A 16,422-nucleotide genomic window follows, 5' to 3' on the forward strand; every position below is an offset into this window, starting at 1 on the left:
GCGTCCCTGGATTTACCCCTCAGCGTCCCCCCCCCCTTTGGTCTCGGGTAAATACAGAATTAATTGTAATTGAATTTCATGACCGAACAATATGTTGGCTATACAATGTTTAATATTGAGATTCATGGCCAAAACAATATGTTAAATGAAGTTATTATTGAGATTCACGACCAGATGTGTGTGTGTGTGTGTGTGTGTGTGTGTGTGTGTGTGTGTGTGTGTGTTTGTGTGTGTTTGTGTGTGTGTGTGTTGTAATTAATGACTCCATAAAAAAATTCCATATTAGGTGACAGGTCTAATGCTGTCCTAATTGACCCCCATCTTAACCTAACCCAACCTTACCATCAGGATTGGGACCCACTCCTAGTTATTCCAGTCCTATTGGCCCTAATCCTAATGGGTCTCAACGCTAATGGGCCCCAATTGAACCACAACCTATGACTGCGTTTACGATGGAACTTTACAGATAAAGCCAGAAGTAATCAGCGCGAAGCTATCTTGGTGTAAAATTCGAACTAAACGAATAATGATCCTGTTCGATATTTTAGTGTACCGTGACAACCTTTCGCTTTATAATGAAATGTGAAATATGAAAACAATAAAAAATTTAGAAAGAAATCAAGAAAATCGAGAAAGATATCGAGGAACCGTGAATCTGTGACAGAAGAAGATAAATCGAGAGAAACAAAATCAAGAAAGAGAAACACGGGTAACAAGAAAGAAAGAAAGAGGCCATGACAGTAAAATATATACACACACAACAGATTCACATTCCTAGATTCTAGAATCAACAGGCAAAAATTCACGTCGCAAGAATGTAAACACTGGAATAGCATCAATTCCATGCGTTCACACAGTCGATGCGGGGAATCCATCTCCATTCGAACGGGGAAATGGAGCCGCGGTGTCGGTAAAGTGGAGGACCGATGCCGCCAAAGCCTTTTCTTCTTCACTTTTGATAACTGAACCAACAGGAAATAACGTCAAAGTCATACACAAGACACCCAAAAAATAGTAACTAAGAAATCTATTTATCTGGTTAAATATCAAATCGTGTGGCATTAACCATATAAAATATCAAAGAAGTAACGCTACTAATAAAGGAGTAGGCTAGTGGAGATAACGTATAAGGCCGTATATTGATTTAATAATAACACTAAGCATAAAAAAAATCAAACAATAAAAAGTACAAATATTTCACTGTTGACGATATACTATTAATGTTTATACTTCGCTTCACCAACAAATTATAACGTCTTTAAGCGCACAACTACTGTACTGTACGTTAAGAATTACACTAGAATATCAACAAATTCAAAATAATGCGACACATACAACTCTCAATAATATTAGTGGTGTTATGTTATTACCACACTACAGCAACTAACATCTAAAGTTATTAATTACACCAGTCCATTGTGAGACTTACAACTCTTATTATAAAAAAAAGTTTGATTTACTGGCCGACGGCACCTGGTTCATAACGACCATTTGAAGAAGAGTTACTTGCTTGCTTGCTTTGATTTGCTGGCCGTTAACTGTTAGGTAATTATGACCAAAAGAAGAGGTTATACTATATTAGTGAGAAACGTGAAGTCTTGCCGTTCTAGCAGTTGTGTATATGAAGGAGATAATTGAACGCCCAATATCTATTACAACTGGGTAGCTTCCTTCCTCACAGAACCTTAGCGCGGTTTGTCTTAAGAGAATTCCGGTACATGTGAAAGTTAGAGGTTATGGATTATTGGTGAGAAACTTGTGAAAATAAAGAGAAAGCTTCAATTGCTATGGTAGAAAATCTTTGGTGGATTTTCTTATTATTATTGTGTGTGTGTGTGTGTGTGTGTGTGTGTGTGTGTGTGTGTGTGTGTGTGTGTGTGTGTGTGTGTGTGTGTCACGCGTATTATCTATTGAGCTTTTAGTCTATTCATCAGTGTCGTTTTTATTTGCTTGTCTCTTTTGTTTTCTTTTTTATTTTTGTTGTTGTTGACATTGTACACGCGAGGAAGAAAAGAGAGAGAGAGAGAGAGAGAGAGAGAGTCCTTCTGTCCCCTTTAGCTCTGGCGAGAAGTTTAAAAGTGGAGAACAAATTTGGGCGCAATTTCGGGGGCAGGATAAGACCTGGCCTAGTAAATTACTGCCGGTGGAGAACGATGGTGGTGGATGGTGGCGGTGGTGGTGGAAGTGATGGCGCTAATGTGTTTGTGGTGGTGGGTGGTTAGTGGTAGTGTTAGGAAGGTGGTGGTGGTGGTGGTGGTCTACTCAATAGATCAAAACTCCTTAAAAGGTAAAAAAATGAACTTTGACATACTAATTTACACAGAAAAAATAAAACCAAACAAACCCTTCGAAAAATTCTCAAATAAACCCATCTCTCTCTCTCTCTCTCTCTCTCTCTCTCTCTCTCTCTCTCTCGTCTCTCCGTCTCTCCGTCTCTCTCTGTCTTTCTCTCCGTCTCTCTCATTACACCAAAATTCAATAATCATAGCACCGTACTGGGCAAGGTGGTGTGTGAGTGAACTTGTATAATTAATTAGTGTTCAGTTAGGGCAGGTGATGAGACCGTGTAATCTAGATAAGTAGGTGAGTCCTTTTCTTAAGTCCCGTCTCATCAGGTCCGGCCGAGCCAGAACTTACAATTACGTTTCACTGGATTTAACTAATTTCTTACGGTACTCAATTGTCTAGATTAAAGTTCAGAGGTTTTTGGTGAGTTTAGTGAGACTTGAGCTGAGTGGTATCAGAACCTGAGGTAATATGTTTGAACTATATTAATCTATACAGTTAATTACCAGGGATACTCTTGGCCACTTATTATTTTTTCTGGTATTGTTCGTCTTATTTTATTTTTTTACAGTTTCTTACGATCGTCTTTTTAAATATTATATAAAAGTTATTGCTTATCACTTAAAATTAACAGTAACAGAATAATAGTAATTATATTGGTAAAGTAGTAATTATAATTTAATAGTAGTAATCACAGTCGTTTAACAGCAACAAAAAATAGCATAAATAATAATAATAATAATAATAATAATAATAATAATAATAATAATAATAATAATAATAATAATAATAATAACAATAATAATAACAATAATAATAATAATAATAATAACAATAATAATAATAATAATAATAATAATAATAATAATAATAATAACAATAATAATAATAATAATATATTATTATATTATTATTATAAATATGAAACCAGAGAAAAACATTTGGTCCTCAACACTATAACACATACAAGCATTCACCCGCAACATAATTCATCCACCTAACATTCCTGAAGGTCATATATATTACCATTAGGCCACAATAATAAGGCGGAACAAGTGCGTTAAGGCTTATATAAAGATATTTGAATACTTACTGAAACGACTCTTGGATTGAAACTGATGCTGACGTAATCCTCACACCCACGACCTCATAGCTATCCTCAGGGCTCACTAAAGTTACCACTATTATATAACGTAAACTGAGTATTAACATTTTAAAATGTTGTTAGTTACGTAAAGTATCGATATGTATATACTCGACACTTTTATCTTCCTTGATTAAAGACTTCGATGAGATCTTTGATCGTATAATCTTATTTCTTAAATGTCTACAGATGTTCATTTTGCAAATTCTGGTTCTTTAAAGTTGCTAACACTAGTTGCAAGTATATTTAAGCGAAAAAATGTTCTCTATCAGACACAATGTTAGGTGTCAGAACTCCGTAATTATTATTCTTTTGATGGACTCGTTTAAACGATACAGATTTTCACTTCATAACATTAAATAAACTCACTTAATTATTCCTCTATATACGCATAAGGTATAAAAAAGGGGGGAAAAATTGTTAAAAAAAAATCATTTATCTAATCTCATATATTTCGTTAAACTAATATATATCTGATATACTAAAGAGAGTCGGACACAACCCATACATCTTTCGAAAGTCGTAAATCCAGATGGTCAAGAGAGGCCTGGCTATATTTTTCTGATGATTGAGTGAATCAGTTGTTGTTATGATTGTAGTTATTATTAATTTTAGTGGTACCTTTAATACTGATCATTATGAAAATTACATTTAATATTACTTATCGTTATTATTATTGTTATTATTATTATTATCATCAAGGTAAAAGTTAATGAAGTGTGAGACAGAGATATCACCGTCTTCAAAGTGTTAAGCAATAATTCTCAAAAGGTTAAACAAAACTATAATATGAAATTATTTATACTACGTGTCTAAAAATCATAATATTGAAACATCAGAAATTCCAACAACTTATGATAGATTTCGGTGTTTCTGGTAACACTGGTGACGGCAGCGCCCCTGGCGAACTACTCACTACCATAGGATTTTCGGCATTAAATTGTCGAAACTTCCATAAATAAAAATCCTCATTTGTTTTTTCTCTGCTTCCAAGGAATTAGGAAAGGCAATATACCATGAGTTGTTATATTTTTGGTGTGTAAAGACAACAGAAGCCAAGGTTTTAAAATAGAAGTTTCGGAGTTGAGTTACTGTGTGTTAGCGATATTTTAATGCAAATAAACTTTGTTCTGCAGGACGCCTTTAGCTGCTTCGAAAATGATATTATAAAAGCATATTCAGTTTCCACTTTAAGTGTACTGTATTGCCTTAGTTTGTAAGTGCACGATGACTCCACACAAGATAACTACAGTACAGTCTACTAGGTTTCAGTCACATAATTGCACGCGTGTTCGGTCGCTACAGATGGTGTTCGTTCAAAGGTCCACATTATTATTGTTGATCATTAAATATGTAGAGGAGAAATACGTATAACATGAGGCAGTGACTCACATGGGCCGGGCGCGGGACACAATTGTTATCGTTATTACACAAGTGAATGGATTGTGACAGTAACTGCAGCTCGCATATTAGTGTTAGTACAGTATATGTTCTTATTATCTCCTGTCTGAATCAGTGTGAGAGAAAGTCTTTGAATATTTGTATGGGTAAAAGAATAAAACAATAAATACTGAAATTAAACCATACACGAATTTCCTAGTGACTCAGTACCTTTCAATGATATTTATGGGGGGTTGACAAAGATCTTTTAATGTGTACTGTATTTGAAAAAGCAAACACTGACTCAAAATAAACAACATTTCCGTGTAACTTGATGTTTACTTAATGTTCTTTTCAGGGGATTACAGCCAACCTTACCCATGCTAACGATAACTGCTGCTCTCAGTGATTAACAAACTGTAGGGCTGAGTGCCGTCTTTAGAATGTCTCAGTAATTATCATTATTTATAATTCTAACCCGATAAATATTTGTCGAGTAATGTGGATTAAAAGGTTTTCATAACATACATTCAGAGTATGTAGGGTTATGTAGCATTAATCTTATGACTTGGGTAACGTTTAATATGTGTAAATTGAGGTCAAGTCGGGCCCACCTCCCGCCTCTTGGGTGCCGTGTTACCGACAAGTGTCAATGACGAACTACCGAGACTGCCGAGTGAGATTTGTTATCCTAGTCACCTTTTCCACGAAACACCTAGAAAAAGAAACCAAGAACAATACTACGGTAATGCCAGCACAAGTAACCTGAACAACTGAAGCACTAGAAATAACATTATTCTACCTGGAAAAATATCGTATTTCATCTTAACTATATCAAAGTTGTAATTTGAGAAATGGGATTTTATCTTCCACGTTAAGACGATATTAAACTTGTTCTTTACCAGATTAAGTGAAGGATTACCTGGAAATAAGACACCTGAGCTTATTTCACCTGGATATTAACCCCCTTATCGTTACCTGGGGAGTTAGATAAGGTTAAGTTACATTAGACTAGATCAGGGTAGATTATGTTAGGTTCGCAAAGTTTAGTTAGATTAGGTTACGTTGTGTTAGCTGAGGGTTGGTTACCTTTAGGGCGGTAAGGTTAGGTTAGGTCAGGTTAGGTTAGGTTAGGTTAGGTTAGATTAGGTTAGATTAGGTTAGGTTAGGTTAGGTTAGGTTAGGTTAGGTTACGTTGTGTTAGCTGAGGTTTGGTTACCTTTAGGGCGGTAAGGTGAAAATAAGCTGGGTGTCTAATCTTCAGCAAATCCTAAAAAAAAAAAAATAACCCAATAAAGACGTCGTAACAGGCAACCACAGGAACAACATTCATATACACTTACTCCACAAACACAAATATCGAAGCGTGAAACATTTTAGATAAGCTTTAGAGTTGAGCTTAGTTAATGTCTCCTGGCGTTAGAGAATAGTTAAGTGTGGTAAAGTATCAGTGATAGCGTGTGTGTGTGTGTGTGTGTGTGTGTGTGTGTGTGTGTGTGTGTGTGTGTGTGTGTGTGTGGACGACTGAGCCCTACACAATTTTTACAACGCTCGGTGGTGGCTAGACAACACTTCCGACTGTCATCCATAATCTTTACAACTGGAGGCGCTAGAACCATAACATTTAAAATGGTAATACTTGAAGGTTATCACACCAAGTTTATTTCACCTTATAATTAAACACCCTAACACTAACCTAATCTAACCAAACACAACGTAGCAGCCTAGCCTAATCTAACATATTATATAGCCTGACTTAAGCGTAGCCTGACTCATACCAAGCTTAGCCCCCGAGCTTAGGAGGCTAATCTTCACGTAATCCTTTGAAATGTATCGCAGACAAATTGTAAATATACTAAACGTGATGATATGTAAATGAAGCCAAGAATTTCACCTCATTTAATCGTAAAATTTAATTATACTGTTGCTTAGGGAGAGTGTAGCGCTTTGCATCACAACAACGAGTGAGAGAAAAAGAAAGACAAATTAAAAAAGAGAAAGAATGAAGAGAGAAAAAAGAGAAAATATGAAGAGAGGAAAAAATAGAAAGAAAAAAGAAAAAGAATGAAAAGAGAGAGAAAAAAGAAAGTCGTGCTTGTTAGGATGAAGAACAGAGTGAGGAGTAAATAAAAGTGAACTTATCTGAAAGTTTTACAAGTATTTAGTTAGCGTAAAGTAGGGAATAACTCCAGCTTTTTTTTATTAAAGTTTTTAACCTCAACATTACACGTCTGATTATAACATCTTGTAATATGTTGTTGTTATTTGTGGTGTTATTATTGATGCTGTTATTGATGTTATTGATGTTATTATCGGTGTTATTGTTGGTGGTGGTGTTATCTTTGTTGTCATTGTTATTGTTATTTTGATGTTATTATTGGTGTTGTTATTGTTGTTATTGTTGATGCTGTTATTGATGTTATTATCGGTGTTATTGTTGGTATTATTATTGATGTTATTATTGGTGTTTTTGTTTTGTATTATCATTCTCTTCCAACTCCCCCCCTCTCCTCCCCTCTCTCTCCCTCTCCCCCCACTCTCCCTCTCCCCTCTCCCCTCTCCTCTCTCCCTCTCCCCTCTCCCAATAGCGCTAGTTATCAATATCTTGTGTCAGTAGAAAAATCGATTTCCTCCCCGTCGTTAATTTACTTACGAGAGTACATGAGTGACTGTTAATGATTGAGTGACCCCCAGTGTATGAGTGGGAGTGACGATCAGTAAATGAGTGAGTTACCGCCAGTACAGCGAGTGAGTGACCGCCAGTACAGTGAGTGACCGCCAGTACAGTGAGTGACCGCCAGTACAGTGAGTGACCGCCAGTACAGTGAGTGACCGCCAGTACAGTGAGTGACCGCCAGTACAGTGAATGAGTTACCGCCAGTGAGTGAATGAGTGACGGATCAGTAAAAGAAAAGGGAAAGTATATAAAACATCTTTTTTCACTTAAATACTCCACCTCTCCCCTCCGTTACTCAATATCTTTCTTCCTTCCTTTCACTTTCCTTTCTCTCCTTTCATTCACCCTCCAGTGCTTTCTCCTCCTTTCCTTTTCTCTAATGTCTAAAAATAGCACTCTCTTGTCCCCTCCCCTCCCCCGCTAGACTGTATACATGCCCCCAGGGTGAGAAGGAGGGCGTGGCGGTGGGCGATAGTGGTTCTTATGTCCTTAAGTAATAGAGGTCATCTGTCATCATGAGTGGAGGAGAAGACCCCCTTCCCCTCCCCCTCCCCCTCTAGACCACTCCTGTTGGGTAGTGAGTGAGGGGAAGTTCTTGTTAATATGTTTTTTTCTCCTCTCTCTCTCTCTCTCTCTCTCTCTCTCTCTCTCTCAGGGCATACATCAAGTAGTCACTGATTCTGTACAGCTCATGTTAAGCTCATCGATTAATGTGTATTTTATTATTGTTATTTATTATTTATTTTTCATTCTTCTTATTTATTTTGATAGATTTTCTTATATTTTCTATTATTTTTATTAATTCTTTTTTATATAAATTTGTCATTAGTTTACTTTTTTATTATTATTTATTATATTTTTATTTTTATTTTGTTATCGTATTTTTCTTTCATTATATTTGTTTATTTTTAATTTAGTACTTTTTATTTTATTTTATTTTTATTAATTTATCTATATAATTTTTTGGGGTGGGGGGTGGGGGTGGAGTGGAAGAGGCTCTAAAACTAGGATCTGGCCTCCATTCACCTCCAGCCATCAAAGGCCCCTCGTTGGTCACCGTGATAGAGCAGAAGGGAGTTCGTTGACCTCTTCCGAAAATAATAATATAAAAAATGCTAAACTGCTGCCTGTGTCATATTATACTGAAAGGCGATATTGATCTCCTCGCCTGTTCAATCAATGTCCAGACAAAGCCACCTCCAGTGCCAGGTCAGGCCTAGGCCAGGCCTCAGGCCTGGCCTAGGCCAGGCTCAGGCTCAGGCCAGGCTCCAGGCCAGGTCCAGGTCAGGCTCAGCTCAGGCCTGGCTGTAGGCCCAGGCCGCACCTGTGCCAGGCCTAGGCCCAGGCCTCAGGCCAGGCCCAGGCCCAGGCTAGGCCCAGGCTGGTGTGGGTCCAGGCCAGGCTCAGGCCCAGGCTCAGGCCTAGGCCAGGCCAGGCCTAGGCCAGGCCTCAGGCCCAGGCCTAGGCTAGGCTTAGGCTTAGGCCTGGTACAGGCTCAGGCCTGCAGGCTGGTCCAGGTCCAGGCCAGGCCTAGGCCTGGCCTGTGGCTAGGCCTGTGTAAGCTCAGGCCAGGCTCAGGTCAGGCTCAGGTTAGGCCTAGGCTTAGGTTTAGTTAGGCTTAGGCCACATCCTCTCGCGTCAACAAAGACTCATAGATCATTAAAGGAGATAGATCATAACAAAGGAACTAGTACATCTCCCTGAGGCACATTACTCTCTCTCTCTCTCTCTCTCTCTCTCTCTCTCTCTCTCTCTCTCTCTCTCTCTCGGCCATAAAGAAGGACCAAGTAACATTCCCCCTTCGACAACGACAGCCAATAAGACCCTAGAACAGTACCGCTAAACTCATTGATTGGTCGAGGGGGAACCAGGGTGTTAGGTGTCTGAGGGAGGGAGACTGAGAGTGAGGGAGAGGAGAGAGAGGGAAGAAGATAAAGTGAGTGGAGAGGGAGGAAGTAAGAGTGACAGCAGAGAAAGTGAGGAAGGGAGAGTGAGAGAGAGAGGGGGGGGAGAGGGACCAAACTTTGAATGTTGAGAGTTTAAGTGAGAGTAAGTGAGGGTGATAAGGGAGAGGGGTCTCAAGTGTATAAGGGAGAGATGGAAGAGAAGAGGGGAGAGGGAGAGGGAGAGGGGTAAAGAAAAGTAGCAACAGAGAGTGAGTGGTGTAGGAGAGAGAGAGGGGTCTGTGAGAGGGGAGTTGTGGAGAGAGACTAAATGGAATTGGGGTGACCGGATAGTGAGAGGGATAGAGAGGGAGATTAATGAGTTGAGAGGGGTGAGAGGGTGGGAGAAAATACAAGTGTGTGGTAGGAAAAATGAGAGAAAACAAGAAACTTTTAAGAAATATAAACAAAGAGAAAGAATTGGACAGATAAGAAAGACAAGAATGAGAAAGAGGCGAAGATAACGATAATGAAGAATAATAATAATAGGAAATGAAACACTCGTGATAAGTTATACTAGGGTGGCCGGTATACGGAAGTGGCCGGTATACGGAGATGGCTGATATATATGGATGGCCGTTGTATAGAGGGTGGCTGTCACGGGTGGTCGGCGCCATAGTGGGGACTGAGTTGACCGACCCTAGAGAAACGAACTTGAGAGACGGCTAAAAATAACTCTCTCTCTCTCTCTCTCTCTCTCTCCATAGTAAGGGAAGGGGGATAATGGAGACGATGAAGGGAAGGGATTAATGGTAAAGGGAAGGGATTAATAAGGGGTAAAGGGAAGGGGTAAAGGTCGTTGTTCTGCTTCTGTCTAATAAAAACAATAAAAGGATCACACACACACACACACGCACACACACACACACACACACACACCATAATAATCTCGCCACTTTTCTGTGTTCTCGGGGTAACACTTCTTATAGCCGGCCCCAAACACTAAACATTCATAACCCGAGTTCTGCCTGTCTGTCTGTTTCGTGTTAAGGCTCAAAATACTGCAGGGTCTTGGTAGTTCCCCGAGTTGTGTTTCTCTGGGGTTCGTAAACTGCTTTCCTTTGGCGATGTGAGGACAGGAGGATAGCAGCAATTTGTCTCACTTTAATGTTTCATATATTAAGTTGTATTATCAAGGGTCATTATGTTAATTTTTTTTTCTTTCCCTCTAATTCGAGATGTGAGAAAAAATTTAAGAGGATATGAGTTTATAATTCTCAAAGGTTTCCACGTTATTTCCCTACCTGTCTCATCATCAGGTGAAATAAACTAAGGGTATCTACTTTTTTACAATAATAAAAAGTTCAATTTGGAATGCCAGAGATTAAGAACAAATTTCTATCACTAAAACAACAATATTGTTTTATATTATTAACCTCTTTCATAAAATTTCAATGAAGTTTATGTTAAAAATCTAAATCGCGCAAGAAATATTCTAAATTGAATTTTGGGGGGATCTATTTCATCCTTTTCTTTGACAGTAAAAATTTCAAATAAAGAAATTTCATCACATTGTACCGTCAACACTTTTAACTCGCCGCTCATAATGTTTATAAAATTTAAATTCAATTTACATAAAAATACAAGACTGGTGGAAATTTTACTTTTTTATTCATTTTTGGGGGTTAAAGCGGCATATTCTATTAAAGTTTGAGAATTAAATAACAGCTGTACCTTTAATGTCATATATACAAACACCAATTCACTTTACATAACCTAACCTAACCTAACCTAACCTAACCTAACTCTAAGCCACTCTTGAGAATTATGAATTAATTTTTTTATTCTGCTTCGTATTCCTTTCCCATCTCATTTCGTGACGACCTTGAGGCGGGCAAGAGTGTGAACCCTTCACCGCATTGCGACAGAGTTGTCACTCCAGCTGGGGCGGGGCGCTAAGGTCGACGATCCCACGCCACACACTCGGGAACTCGGCCCTTATGTCCTCACGATATCTGATGAGGTACTAAGTGGCCATAATCTTTGAATAGTCCGGGATATATTGGAGAAATTTCATCTAGAAGACATACATGGTAGGGAAGAGGTGAGGGAGGAGTCTTATGTTATGATCCCGGCCTGGTGTGAGGCTCTCTGTCCCACACAGTGTTAAGCCTCCCTGACCACCCACTACTGTACCGACACACTGTGCTCTAATACACCTCCATGGTCTAGGTGGGCCAGGTCCCCTTCCACACCAGTTAGGCCTATGACGTCACGGGCACCAGAACCTAAAGCTACTTTATTTACCTAATGGCCATCTACTGTGGGTGGCCATGCCGAAGGAAGGAGGCCAATGGCTTGTGTAGGATCCCTCCATTGTTCTTGATCACTTTGTAAAGGGCTATTTCGAGGCTCAGTACTGTTAGCTACACCTTGGGCTGGTAGACCGTTCCATAGGTCCACCAGCCTCTGTGTGAAGAAGAATTTCCTTTTGTTCGTTCTGCATGATAACTTGGCTGCCTATGTCAACTCTGGAGGATATTATTCACTATCATTCATCACATCAGTAGCTACGGTAATCATCATCAAGATTTAAATACAGTTAACATAGTAGGTTAATACTAGTAGTTAGCTTCCTCACAAGTAGTATAACATGACACATAACTTTGTTCTCTGTTATTTATTAATATATATAATAACAATGATGAACAGGAGATGGCTGGCTGTTAAACTACCTCACTTGTACACTAGTTTTACTTCACATTTGATCCCTATATAAATCAATTGGATTCTGAAACTCAGGTCTGCTGCTTCTTGGATATGTGTGGTCTACACAGAATTTGTCTGTCAGTCAGTCCACACACACACACACACACACACACACACACACACACACACACACACACACACACACACACACACACACCACTACCTAACCACACAACGACACTACTACCACCCGACTGCACCACTATCCGAAAACGACACCGACCGACCCGAACCGACCCAGCCGACCAATATTTAGGGCAAGTCAGCTCCCGGATCGTTGTTATTGATGGGAAGTTGTTGGCTCCTCCATTGTAATTAATTATGCATGACCTACTAACAACCCTGGCCCTTGTTAGCTTCAGCCAGGGGGGTGAGAGAGGGTAGAGGGGTGGATAGAGGGGACGTAGGAGTGGATAGAGGGGACGTAGGGATGGATAAAGATAATATAATAACCAAAGTGAGGAGTGAGGAAGATGGGGAAGGGGAGAAGGAGGAGGAGAAGAAGGAATTAAGTGTGTTGATGATAATGAAGAAAGGAAACAGATAGAAGGCGAGGATAGGGTGAGGATAGAGAAGCAAGATAAAGAAAGAGGAGAGGTTGGTGTGTGGATGTGAGAGAGAGAGAGAGAGAGAGAGGTGTATGGGGGTGAATCCATAGTTAATTAGGGAATAAAGGTAAGTATGTGATAATGCGTCCGTGTGAATGTTTATCTGTCTATATTTATGTGTATATGAGACAGACAGATAGACAGACACAGACAGACACACAGGCAGACAGATAGATGAATATCCCGTAGAAGTAATATTTATAAAAGAAAACTGTACACCTCTTGTGACGTCATTTATAGAGCGTGTGACGTAACTTTATAAAGAGTGAGACGTAACGTTATAGAGCGCGTGACGTAACTTATAGAGCCCATGATGTAATTTATGGAGCTCGTGACGTAAGCTTATAGGGCGTGTGACGTAACTTTATAGAGCGTGTGACGTAACTTTATAGAGCGTGTGACGTCACTATAGAGTTGATAAGTGTTTGGGCTGACAAGAGATGAACGAGAAGTGTTTACACAGCTCTCGTAACGTCATCCCCCCCTCCTTCCTCCCTGCCCCCCTCCTTCCCCCTCCCCCCCTACCACTTACCTTCCCTCCCTGAGAATAAATGATAAAGTACCTCCACCTCTTATCTTCCATTACCTCCTCTTCCCCCTCCTCCTCGACCTCTTCTTCTTTCCCCTCCTCCTCTTCCTCTTCCCCCTCCTCCTCTTCCTCCTCCTCCTCTTCTTCTTTCCCCTCCTCCTCTTCCTCTTACATCTACATAACTCTTTTATTACTCATTATTCCTCCTCCTTTCCTCCTCTTCCACCTCCCTTTTTCTCTTCCTGTTCTACTCCCCCCCTCCTCTTTCTTTTTATGTTCTTCCTAGGTTAGGTTAGGTTAATGCTGGAGTTATTAACCTAAACAATATATATGCAGGAGGTTAATGTTCAGGTAAATCAATTAAGTATTTACACAGACGGCACTGACCGCCACCCTACCTGACCTCCCTACCTGACCTTCCTACCTGACCTCCCTACCTGACCTCCCTACAGCCTTCCCTACCTGACCTCCCTACCTGACCTCCCTACCTGACCTTCCTACCTGACCTCCCTACCTGGCCTCCCTACCTGACCTACCTACCTGGCCTCCCTACCTGGCCTCCCTACCTGACCTCCCTACCTGACCTCTTTACCTGACCTAAGAAACTCAGAGGAAAAAATAAATTACAAAAGCTCATTAAAAAGTTTACTAAAAAGTTTATTAAAAAATCATTAAATATATATATATATATATATATATATATATATATATATATATATATATATATATAAATCACTAAAAATCGTATTAAAAATTTCATTAAAAATCATAAAAATTCATTAAAAATATAATAAAAAAGTTTATTAAAAAAGGGTCATTACGTCACACAAACACATCAATATCTGAAGGAGGGAAAACTTTTTTATTTGACAAAGTATCATAATTTTTTTGGGGGGGAGAGATTGAAATGTTTTAACTCTAAAAAGTTCTTAAGTTCTTCATATATAAAAGTCACTGAATATATTTACCAAAGTTCTAAAAAGTTCTTAAGTTCTTCATATATAAAAGTTAATATACTTTTTGTTTCCTCTTGTGGCTCAAAATAATTACTTTTTATGGTATATTTCCTGCTATAAATAGACCCCATCCTCCTCTTCTCCCTATCTCTATTCTCCGTTCCCTCTCTCATCTTTTCCTCTTTCCTCTCTGTCCTTCCTTCCCATCCCATTCCATTCTTATCCCCTTTCCTTTTCCATCTCCCCCTTTCCTTCCTCCCCCTCCCCCTCACCCCATCCATCCCACTCTCTCTCCCTACAACCACTCCAGGGGGAATTAGTTAGGCCGGAAGGGAGAGGAGGGAGGGGAGGGGAGAGGGAGGGAGGTAAGGTAGGGGAGGGGAGAGGGAGGGAGGTAAGGTAGGGGAGGGGAGAGGGAGGGAGGTAAGGTAGGGGAGGGAGGAGGGAAAGAAAAGATTACCAATTGGGGTGTATAATAACGTTGTCATTAGTGCATTATGCTAAGAGATTCCTATCACCAAAATAACCACCCCACTCCCTGACCACTCCCTGACCCCCTCCTGACCTCCTCCCTGGCCCCACTCCCTGCCCCTCCTCCTGGCCCCTCCCTGACTCCCTCCTCCCCTGACCCCCTCCCCTGACCTCCCTCTCCCTGGCCCCCTTTCTTCCCTGACCCCTCCTGACTCCCTCCTCCTTAATCCCTCACCTGGGCTTCCCACACACCCCTTCTCTCTGGCCCTCCTCCCTACCCTCTCCCTGACTCCCATCTTGGCCCCCTCTGACCCTCCTGCCTGACTCTCCTTCCCTTTTTTTTTTTTTCATTGTGGGCACTCCCCTACATCCTTGTGTAAGGTGAAGCGCAGAAGCGTTTACAGCGCCCAACAGGGAAGCATGCTAAGTTCATGCCTGCCTTTATCTCTCATGAGTTAAGGGCGTAGAAGCCGGAAGAGTCAATGGTTTATGTCATCAAGTTATTGGAAGCTCCAACTCCCTGAATACGAATTCGCAACTTTCGACTTACAACAGGTACCTACTTTACTGCTAGGTGAACAGGGACTAATGGGGGCTAAGAAGGAAGCCCAAACAACTTCCACCGGCCCGGGAATCGAATCCGTGACATCTCGCTTGCGAGGCAAGAACGGTACCGCTTCTACCACCGGTCCCCCTCCTTCCTTACCCCTTTCCCTGACCCCCCACCCTGACCCTCCTCCCTTACCCCTCTCCCTGACCCTCCTCCCCACCTCTCCCAGCCCCCCTCCCTGACCCTCCTCCCTGACCCCCCTCCCTGACCCACCTCAACTATTAGAGAGCATCAGGAGACACTTTCACCTCATTATATCTTTCTTGTTGTTGTTATTGTCGTCATATTTAGGTGTTGTGATCACTGTGTGCGTCTCAAGGTCGTGGGTCTGCTCCCTAGGTCACCCCACGTCCACCCAGCTGTTGAAATGTATCTAACTTTACCGCGTGGTCAGTAAAGGCGGTCAAGTACAATGCCTACACTGCCTCCCTTGAGCATGCAGTATGCTGTATCCACACTGCCTTGGTTAAACCGTTAGACCTATGAGAAAATTCGTTTTAGGCTGTTACTAATTACAAAAGAGCCTGTGAATTTTGTTTGTAATCTTATAATAAATGTTTGGCTATTGTGTAATTCTTTGAGGTTTTCACTTTTGTTCTGTGTTTATTTGTTATGTTATTGTGGTAAGTTTTGTCTCTTCATGTTAACACGAGAGAGAAGCAGCCTCTTGTGTCATGTGTTTGTCGTCATTGTTTTTGTTGTCCCTGTCGTGGTTGTGTTGACATGAGACTCCGACAAACGAACAAACACCTTTACTACACACTCCCACTACACACAGTTAACAGATTTTTACAATGAAGATTTAATATTTAACACTAAAAAAATAATAAAAATCACTTCATTGAGATCAATTTAATAACTTAATAATTTACCGATAATTCATCAAGGCCTTAGAAGTTTTTTTTATAATTTATGGATTATTTATAAACTAGTTCTCATAGAATAAAAAAATAATATATACTTTTTGTCCAGCCGAGTTAACAATATATTTAATGGATATATTTTATTAGGTCGATGTATAATTAAGTTTTGTTTTAATTTCATTTATTAATAGAATCAGGAAAAAAATAATTATCGAACGTAAACGACTTTATGCAATTATTTTTTTT

Source organism: Homarus americanus, unplaced genomic scaffold, assembly GCF_018991925.1.
Source record: "Homarus americanus isolate GMGI-L3 unplaced genomic scaffold, GMGI_Hamer_2.0 scaffold4854, whole genome shotgun sequence".
In the NCBI taxonomy this organism is placed as follows: Eukaryota; Metazoa; Arthropoda; class Malacostraca; order Decapoda; family Nephropidae; genus Homarus; species Homarus americanus.